The sequence below is a fragment of the Martes martes genome (genome assembly GCF_963455335.1).
Source record: "Martes martes genome assembly, chromosome: 6".
Taxonomy (NCBI): domain Eukaryota; kingdom Metazoa; phylum Chordata; class Mammalia; order Carnivora; family Mustelidae; genus Martes; species Martes martes.
This window is the reverse complement of record NC_137893.1, coordinates 13544510-13554585: the sequence shown is the minus strand read 5'-3', so window position 1 is coordinate 13554585 and position 10076 is coordinate 13544510. Positions and strand designations below refer to the sequence as shown.

The 10076-nt window shown below is 38.6% G+C and overlaps 1 pseudogene across 1 annotated transcript; it reads left to right on the top strand.

The window, feature by feature from the left end:
* The first annotated feature begins 1259 nt into the window (after positions 1-1259).
* Positions 1260-8696, top strand: LOC308344280 (small ribosomal subunit protein uS11-like; annotated as a pseudogene). Its single transcript has 3 exons — positions 1260-1376; positions 1487-1669; positions 8285-8696. The product of its transcript is annotated as a small ribosomal subunit protein uS11-like (transcript).
* Positions 8697-10076: the final 1380 nt, after the last annotated feature.

Sequence of the window (10076 nt, the reverse complement as noted above, 5' to 3'; positions counted from 1 at the left end):
ATGAGAGGTGTTCTAATCTAATTTCCTTTTTCATTTTACTGATGGTAATTAACTAAGAACACATTGACATTCCCTGACTCAGAGTTCAGTCCTCTTCCTTTACTTAAATGTTGTTTTAAAAGATCATCTCAAATGTAAAAATGGCTGGTCAATAAGGAAACTAAACAAACAAACAAGAACTATGAGCTGATAATTGAATTGCTACTTTCAATTTCTGGTGGTTTATAACAGCATTACTTTTAGTTTTTTAAATAACAAATTGTTATATTTCTGAAGAGCTGTATTTTCTAACAAAAGCTAGAATAAGTTTAGTTTTCCATTAATTCCTGGAAAAAGTGCTTCTTGTTGTTGCCAAATTCCTTACGGTAACATTAAAAAACAAACATATGCTTCTGTATTTTTGTTGTTTAAGGACCAAGTTAGTAAGATGGATATCCTTGGAAATTTGGGAATATGCAATCAAATACCCTACCCCTCTTCCTAAATCTTAATTGTAAATACCTTGATGGAAATACATCTCTTTCAAGATCTTGATTGTAAATAACCTTATGGAAATACATTCAGTTGTTATTTGAATTTATGTATTTTATGAGGCAATAAACATTATGAAAGGAAAATGAAAGGACTAATAACCCATATATCTTAAAGTAATATGTTTATACTAGTCAGTAACTTATAAAACATATATTCTTATTATTTTAATACCATACTAATTTAATTTCAAACCAGTAATATAAATTTTATTCCACAATTGTTTTTGAATTCTTACCACATGTTGGGCACCTGCTGATGGTGCTAGATGCTCCCATTACATAAATAAATGTGCCCAGGAAACTCACTGGGTAGGGATATAGCAGGATGCTGACCAGAGGAAATCTTCTGATGTTTTGGGATTTTAGAAAACTTCCTCCCAATCCAGTGTAAGAATATTTTCCTGAGTTTTCGTTTTCTTCTACATATTTTTGCTTTATTGAATGATGTCCTTCTTGAAATAGGCCAGGTCAAGATCTCTAGAGCATGTTTGAGGTACAAAAGCATAAGGGAAGTTTCCTTTCCTCACTTTTTTGTCCTCAACATTTACTTATCTCCAACTATTGTTTACTTTACCATATCAGTGACTTATAAAGGTTGTGTTCTCTAGATAAAGCTGGATATAGTAATAATACTAATAGATTTTCTTCTATAATCAGGCTCTTTTGTTGTTGTTTCCAAGGCCTACTGAAGATATTACAGCACGGTAGAAAGATTCATATGACTTCATGTGGCGTTCTGAAATTCACCCCAACCGTGGGCTGAGTGATCTGCAGGTTGGACAGGCTGCCGAAGTCCAAGACCTTCAACATCTCCTTAGTGTCACGATCTGCTTCAAAGATCTCGTGATCTAGGACTGAGACCTCAGGAATATAACTGTCTCTCCCTTCTCTCTCTTTCTCCTGCAGTTTGATTGGGGTCCCTCTCACTGGACCTCCATGAATCCCTTGGTCAGAAGCGTCACACAACCTGCTACCTTGTTGTGGAGCTTCTTGATGACAGTAATGGCGACCCTGAGCAACTCGTGCTTGGAGGTGTGGGAATCGCTGCCGGGGTGTGTGTAGTATTTCTCAATGATGACTTGTGCCACAGTATTTACAGTTTGGGTGCCAATGCACTGCATGTTGACAGGTCCCTGGTAAAAGAGCAATATGGCTCTTTTTTTTTTTTTAATCTCCTGTAATGTTCTCTCACGAATCAGTGTGCTGCAGTATGTTACTCATTTTATTCATTAACTAGAGGCTCCATGAATACTTTCTCCTGCCAATTCTGCAAAGCTGTCCAAGACCAGATGCGTCCTTAACCAATCTTTTGGTTAAAGTCTCCATTAAAATTTAAATGATTCTTTGTATCCTGCCACATTACTGAATTGCTGTATGAGTTCTAGTAGTTTGGGGGTGGAGTCTTCTAGGCTTTCCATATAAAGTATCATGTCATCTGTGAAGAGAGAGAGTTTGACTTCCGCACTGCTAATTTTTATTTCTCTTTGTTGTCTGATTGCTGTTGCTAGGACTTCTAATACAATGTTGAACAAGAGTGGTGAGAGTGGGCATCCTTGTTGTGTTCCTGATCTCAAAGGGAAGGCTGTCAGCTTTTTCCCGTTGAGGATGATATTTGCCAAGGATGATATTTTTCTTAGATAGATTATATGAAGTTGAGGAATGTTCCCTCTATCCCTATACTTTGAAGCGTTTTAATCAGGAACGGATGCTGGATTTTGTCAAATGCTTTTTCTGCATCAATTGAGAAGACCATGTGGTTCTTCTCTCTTCTCTTATTGATTTGTTCTATCACATTGATTGATTTGCGAATGCTGAACCATCCTTGCAACCCAGGGATGAATCCCACCTGGATACAAAGTCAATGTACAGAAATCAGTTGCTTTCTTATACACTAACAATGAAAATACAGAAAGGGAAATTAGAGAATCGATTCCATTTACTATAGCACCAGGAACCATAAGATACCTGGGAATAAATCTAACCAAAAAGGTAAAGGATCTGTACTCGAGGAACTACAGAACACTCATGAACGAAATTGAAGAAGACACAAAAAGAGGGAAGACCATTCCATGCTCTTGGATCGGTAGAATAAACATTGTTAAAATGTCTTTACTGCCTAGAGCAATCTATACTTTTAATGCCATTCCGATCAAAATTCCACCGGTATTTTTCAAAGAGCTGGAGCAAATAATCCTAAAATTTGTATGGAATCAGAAGAGACCCTGAGTTGCTAAGGAAATGTTGAAAAAGAAAAACAAAACTGGGGGCATCACGTTTCCTGATTTCAAGGTTTACTACAAAGCTGTGATCACCAAGACAGCATGATACTGGCATGCACATAGACCAACAGACACATAGACTAGCAAAACAGAGTAGAGAGCCCAGATATGGACCCTCAACTCTATGGTCAAATAATCTTTGACAAAGCAGAAAACAATATACAGTGGAAAAAAGACAGTCTCTTCAATAAATGGTGCTGGGAAAATTGGATAGCTATATGTAGAAGAATGAAACGTGATCATTCTCTTACGCCATACACAACGATAAACTTGGAATGGATAAAAGACCTCAACATGAGGCAGGAATCCATCAGAATCATAGAGGAGAACATAGGCAGTAACCTCTTCGATATCGGCCACAGCAACTTCTTTCAAGATATATCTCCAAAGGCAAAGGAAACAAAAATGAAAATGAATTTTTGGGACTTCATCAAGATCAAAAGCTTTGGCACAGCAAAGGAAACAGTCAACAAAACAAAGAGGCAACCTATGGAATGGGAGAAGATATTTGCAAATGACAGTACAGACAAAAGGCTGAAATCCAGGATCTATAAAGAACTCCCCAAACTCAATACACACAAAACAGATAATCATGTCAAAAAATGGGCAGAAGACATGAACAGACACTTCTCCAATGAAGACATACAAATGGCTATCAGACACATGAAAAAATGTTCATCATCACTAGCCATCAGGGAGATTCAAATCAAAACCGCATTGAGATGCCACCTTACACCAGTTAGAATGGCCAAAATTAACAAGACAGTTAACAACAACAAGTGTTGGAGAGGATGTGGAGAAAAGGGAACCTTCTTACACTGTTGGTGGAAATGCAAGTTGGTGCAGCCACTTTGGAAAACAGTGTGGAGATTCCTTAAGAAATTAAAAATCGAGCTACCCTATGACCCTGCAATTGCACTACTGGGTATTTACCCCAAAGATACAGATGTAGTGAAAAGAAGGGCCATCTGTACCCCAATGTTCATAGCAGCAATGTCCACAATTGCCAAACTGTGGAAAGAACAAGATGCCCTTCAATGGACAAATGGATAAGGAAGATGTGGTCCATATACACTATGGAGAATTATGCCTCCATCAGAAAGGATGAATACCCAACTTTAGTATCAACATGGCCAGGACTGGAAGAGATTATGCTGAGTGAAATAAGTCTAGCAGAAATTATCATGTGGTTTCACTTATTTGTGGACCGTAAGGGATAACACGGACATGGGGAGATGGAGAGAAGTGAGTTGGGGGAAGTTGGAGGGGAAGATGAACCATGAGAGACTATGGACTCTGAAAAACAATCTGAGGGTTTTGAAGGGGCGGGGAGTGGGAAGGTGGGTGAGCCTGGTGGTGGGTATTATGTAGGGCATGTATTGCATGGAACACTGGGTGTGGTACATAAACAATGAATTCTGGTACACTGAAAAGAAATTAAAAAAATAAATGAAAAAAATTTAAATGATTCTTTAGTCAAGTTAGTCCTTGTAGTGTACCTGTTAACTACTCCATTAGACACATAGCAGTTAAAAAGTAAAAGCTGGTTAAACAGGGAAGATGGTGGGCACCTGGGTGGCTCAGTCATTGGGCATCTGCCTTCAGCTGGGGTCATGATCCCATGTTCCTGGGATCGGCCCTGCATTGAGCCCTCTGCTTTGTGGGGAAGCCTGCTTCTCCCTCTCTCACTCCCCCTGCTTGTGTTCCTGCTCTCACTCTCTCTCTGTTAAAGAAAGAAAGAAAGAAAGAAAGAAAGATAGAAAGAAAGAAAGAGGAATCAAAATCAAAGGATAAGGTAAACAATCATACTTAAATACACACAAAATCACTTTTTTAAAAAAACCCACAATATATTGAAATAGCAATTTCCTAGGTAGACTTCTATGTTTTGTTTTTATTGCTAGGTAAATTTAAGATTCTAATAGAATGACTCTTGACTGGTAGGAGAGATTAATTGCAAACCTAATACTTAGCTCCCAGGTGATAAGAAGGCAATTAGGAGTAATGGTGGCTGCAAAAATCAGAGTCAGTTAATGTCACTGAAGAGAATAATCAGAATTTTTGTGAAATTATGTTTTTGTGAAGAAGACTGCTTAAAATGGCCTCTGACAGCATTTATAATACTGAACGGATCAACTAAAAAATGATTCTTTAGATTAAATACAGAGAATTATTCAATATAAGAGGCAGTGGAGTATAGTAGCTAAAAGCACATATTTTTGAGCAAAATTCAGAGCTTTGGGGTCTGAGCTTTTATAATTTCCAGTTGTATGATCTGAATTGTTCTGCACTTCAGTTTCTCCATTAGCAACATTTCCAGAGTAATAATGCATACTTCATGATGTTCTTGTGAAGGCTAAGAGCTGATTTACCGGAATCACTCACACCAATGCGTAGCAACTTGTAATCACTGTAAGTCAACAAGCTAAGCTATTAATATGAACTGGACGAATCAAAATACCCAATAGATTTATTTAACTTTATTCATCCTCAAATTTTTGCAGCTGTATGGACTTTAACAGCAATTAATGTTTCTATAAGTGAGATGATTTTTAACAACATAAACAAAATCAAAGGCAAACCCATAAGGCTTAATGATCTTAAAATTCAAAAAGCCTGGAATTTTTTTCCTGCCAGTGTGTGGCTTTGAGTAAATCATTTAACATACCTTAGTAAAATGTACCAGAAAATGCTGATCCTTGTAAAAGACATGTTCTAAGGATGAAATTAGATGATAAACAAAAATGTTGGAAGACAATTTCATTGCTATAGAAAATGCAAGTATTATTATTAAGACTAGACAAGTATTATCTTGGTAGAAATTTACAGGAATTTCCTCAGTCAAATAATAAGAGACCACTCCAGTTAAGAGACTACTTCCAGTGCTATTTAAAAAATCCTGTCTTCCAGTTGAAGGTAGTGAATTAAATCGACCTTTACTCTATTCCCCAACAAATTAAATTGAAATGACAATGAAATATTTATAAAGAAATGGATTTGTCATTAGCATCCAGAGATTTTGAAAAATTTCTGAAAGATGGAAGATGGGAACATAATCACAATCTAAAGCTGAGAAAGCAACATGCAAAAACCACAGAGAATGGCTAGATCACTTGAAAGCTCTTTTCACCTGGATCTTTTCACCTGGTACAGAGAGACTCCAAACTCTGGATGAGAAGGCACTCAGGGTTGGAGAGGAAAAGGGTGATATAACAATCATAATTAATCAAAGGGTTAATGATGCAAATACTGACAAAATCTCTACCCTTCCTATCTCAAGCATGCAGCCAAGCCGTTTTTGCCCACATTAACCCAGAAAGAATAATCACAGAAGCAAGTTTCTCAAATTATAGTCTGTTAACACCTCATATCAGAGTTATTGAAAATCAGTATCAGGATCAAACTCGTATCAGACTTACTAAGAATTCAGATAACTGATTCCATTCCAGATCTATTCAATTGAATTCTGGGGCAGGACATTAGAATATGTACTTTGAGCATGTTTCTCAAGTGATTTTTCTGCTTCCCTCTATGTTTTGAGAATCATCACACTACAGAAATGAACCACTTGACTTGTGATGACAAGATCTCCTTTAAAATGTGTTGAAAACCTATTGTTGTTTTCTTATTCTGGCGGAGATGGAGCCAGAGTTAATAACCTCCTGTCTGAAAAAAAAAAAAAAATCCCCAAATATTTGACAAGTTTTTCAGAAACTGAGCATCAGGCAGTATAGGATTCCTTTTTTAAATTTTTTCATTTTATTTTATTTAATCTCTTTCAATGTTCCAGAATTCATTGTTTATGTACCACACCCAGTGCTCCATGCAATACATGCCCTCCATAATACCCACCACCAGGCTCACCCAACCCACTACCCTCATCCCCTCCAAAACCTTCAGTTTGTTTCTCAGAGTCCACAATCTGTCATGGTTTGTCTCCCCCTCCAATTTCCCCCCATTCGCTTCTCCTCTCCATCTCCCAATGCCTTCCATGCTATTCCTTATTCCACAAGCAAGTGAAACCATATGATACTTGGCTCTCTCTGCTTGACTTATTTCATTCAGCATAATCTCCTCCAGTCCCTTCCATGTTGATACAAAAGTTGGGTATTCATCTTTTCTGATGGAGGCATTGTACTCCACTGTATATATGGCAGTATAGGATTCCTGAGAGAGGCAACACAGAGGAGGCTAACCCTGTGATTATCTCTGTTTACTGCCTACAGAGCCCACTGAGATAGCAAGAATCTCTAGACCTGTCCAGGGTTTCCCTCAGTTCTTTGCTGAGTATGGATTAGCATGTTGGAGTGAGGAAATTATTTCAGACCAGAGAAAAAAATCACCCGAAAGGAACAAAAGGGTCAATTCTTGGTCTCGTGGGGGGCCAGAATGAGTTTGTTTTCCTACCTGAGAAACATACTTTGTGGGTTTCTGAGTGAAAGGTTCTTGCCTCAGTAGTGGGGAAAAATTATCCCTAGAATAAAGGCTTCTCTGTCCCATCTAACAATGTTATAAATAAGACTTGAGAGGATCAGACAAATTCCAAGTTGCTTGACTGAATTTATAATAATACAAAAATGTCTATCACTCAGGAGTTAAAATTCAAAGTGTATGGCACTTAATAAAAATATTACCATGCAAGCAAAGACACAGGAAAGATCCCAGGGCAGGTCAATGAGGGAAAAGGAAATTTTTCTTTCAGCAAATGGTGCTGAAACAATTTTATAGCCATGTGTTAAAATGTTAACTTCAACTCTAAGCTTTGTATAAAAATTAACCCTAAATGGATGGCTGTCCTAAAAATAATGGCTAAAAACTATAAAATTTGTGGACGAAACCAGAAGCATATAGGGATTTGAGTTTGGCAAAGATTTCTTAAACATGATGCAAATTGTTTTAAAAGGTAATATATTGGACTTCATCAAAGTTAAATACTTTTACTCTTTGAAGGATCCTCTTTTGAAAATGAAAGGCAAACCTAGGAGAAAACATTTGCAAAATATTTAGCCAACGAAGGAATTTCATCTAGAATATGTACAGAACTATGATGATTCAATAAAAAACAAAAAAACAAAAGAACAGTCCACTTAGAATGGGCAAAAGATTTGAAAAGTTTCACGTGTGTGAATGGGTATGTCTGTGTTGGTGTGTGTGTGTGTGTGCGCGTGCGTGCACATTGTGCATAAATGATAAACATTTTTTTAGGTATGTCTATATTCTTTTTTAAAAAGATTTTATTTATTTATTTGAGAGAGAATAAGTGAGAGAGGGCTTGAGAGAGGAGAAGGTCAGAGGGAGAAGCAGACTCCCCAAGGAGCTGGGAGCCCTATGCGGGACTCGATCCTGGAAGTCGGGGATCACGACTGAAGGCAGTCGCTCAACCAAACTGAGCCACCCAGGCGCCCTAGGTATTTCTATATTCTTAATGGTAAATAGCCACCTAAAAAAATGCTGAACATCATTAATCATTAGGTCATCAGCCTTGGACATCAGGTAGCTGAAGAAGAAAATGTGTTTGGTGTCTGCCACATCTTTGCATCCTTCAGTGACACTTTGGTCCCTGTCACTGATCTTTCTGGCAAGGAAACCATCTGCCACGTGATAGTGGAATGAAGGTGAAGGTCGACTGAGATGAGTCCTCTCCCTATGTCGCCATGTTGACTGTCCAGGATGTAGCCCACAGGTGGGTGGAGCTGGGCATCACTGCCCTCCACATCTACAGGCCACAGGAGGAAATAGAACCAAGACCCCTGGACCTGGGACCCAGCCAGCACTCAGGACCCTTGCCTGCTCAGGATTGAAGATCAGGCGGATTGAGGATGCCACCCCCATTCCCTCTGGTAGCACCCGCAGGGAGGGGGGTTGCCGTGGTTGCCGTCTCTGAACAGCATTCCTCAGATTACTGTTTTCTGTTAATATTGCCTTTGTGTAAGCTTAAAAAAAAAAAGTGGCAGGTAGCTTTAAGAGTGGGGTTTTACTGTAACTATCCTACAATATATATATATAGTTTGATGTTCTTCCTGGCTATGTGGTTCCTTGTCAAATGACACATATACTTGCTCTTCAGGCTCTCCTAAGACACACCGAGGTACCTAACATTGTTTGATAAATTCTGTTGTGCTAAAGTCAGCCGGTGTGAATTATGTTCCTAACAACTGAAAATCCTGACAGACTGAAAAAAAAATAGGAGCGCCTGGGTGGCTCAGTCAGTTAAGTGTTTGTCTTCAGCTCAGGTCATAGTCCCAGGGTCCTGGGATCGAGCCCCATGCCCTGCTCCTTGCTTAGCGGGGACCCTGTTTCTCCCTCTCTCCCCTGCTCTTGCTCTATCTCTCACTATCTCTCTCTCTCAAATGAATAAATAAAATCTTTCAAAAAATCAAATTAAAACGACAGTGATATACTACTATCCTCTCCGTACAATGGCTACAATCAAGAGGTTTAGCAACACCAAGTCTTGGTGAAGATGGGGAGCAAGTGGTCCCCAAACACTGCTGGTGATAATGTGAAATACAACCACATTGGAAAACAGTTCGGCAGCTTCATGAAAAGTAAAATTTTCACCTAGCGTGTGCCCCGGTCATTCCACTTCTACGCATTTACTTAAGGGAATAGAAAGCCTGCATCTATACGAACACGTGTATCTGAATGTCCATAGTAGTTTTATTTGTAATAATCAAGAACTGGCAACAATCCAATGTCCAAGAGTGAAAGAATGGATACAAAAACTGTGACGTATCCATGCAGTGAATTACTACTCAGCAGAGAAGGAATGGGTCATGGATAAATACAACAAAATAGATGCGATCCATAATATTTATGCTGAGTAAAAGAAGCAAGACAAAAAGTACAACCTATATGATTCTCTTTATTTATTTATCTAGGAGAGAGAGAAAGAGAGAGCGAGAGCTCATTCAAGGAGACTGGGGAGGGGCAGGGGAGAGGGAGAGAGAGGGAATTTTAAACAGGCTCAGTCTCACAACTCTGAGATCATGACCCGACCCAAAATCAAGAGTCAGATGCTTAACCTACTGAGCCACCCAGGTGCCCCAATATATGATTCTGTTTATATAAAATTATAGAAAATAGAAACTAACCCATAGTATCTGATACATTGATACTACCAATGTATCAATAGAGACATTGATAGTATCTATGAGTGACTGCTTGGGCTGGGGTCGGGGCAGAAGATGCGATTACAGAGGGGCGTGTGAAAACTCATCAGATTTCTACTTGTGTATATGTAGTTCATTGTATTTCCTCCTAG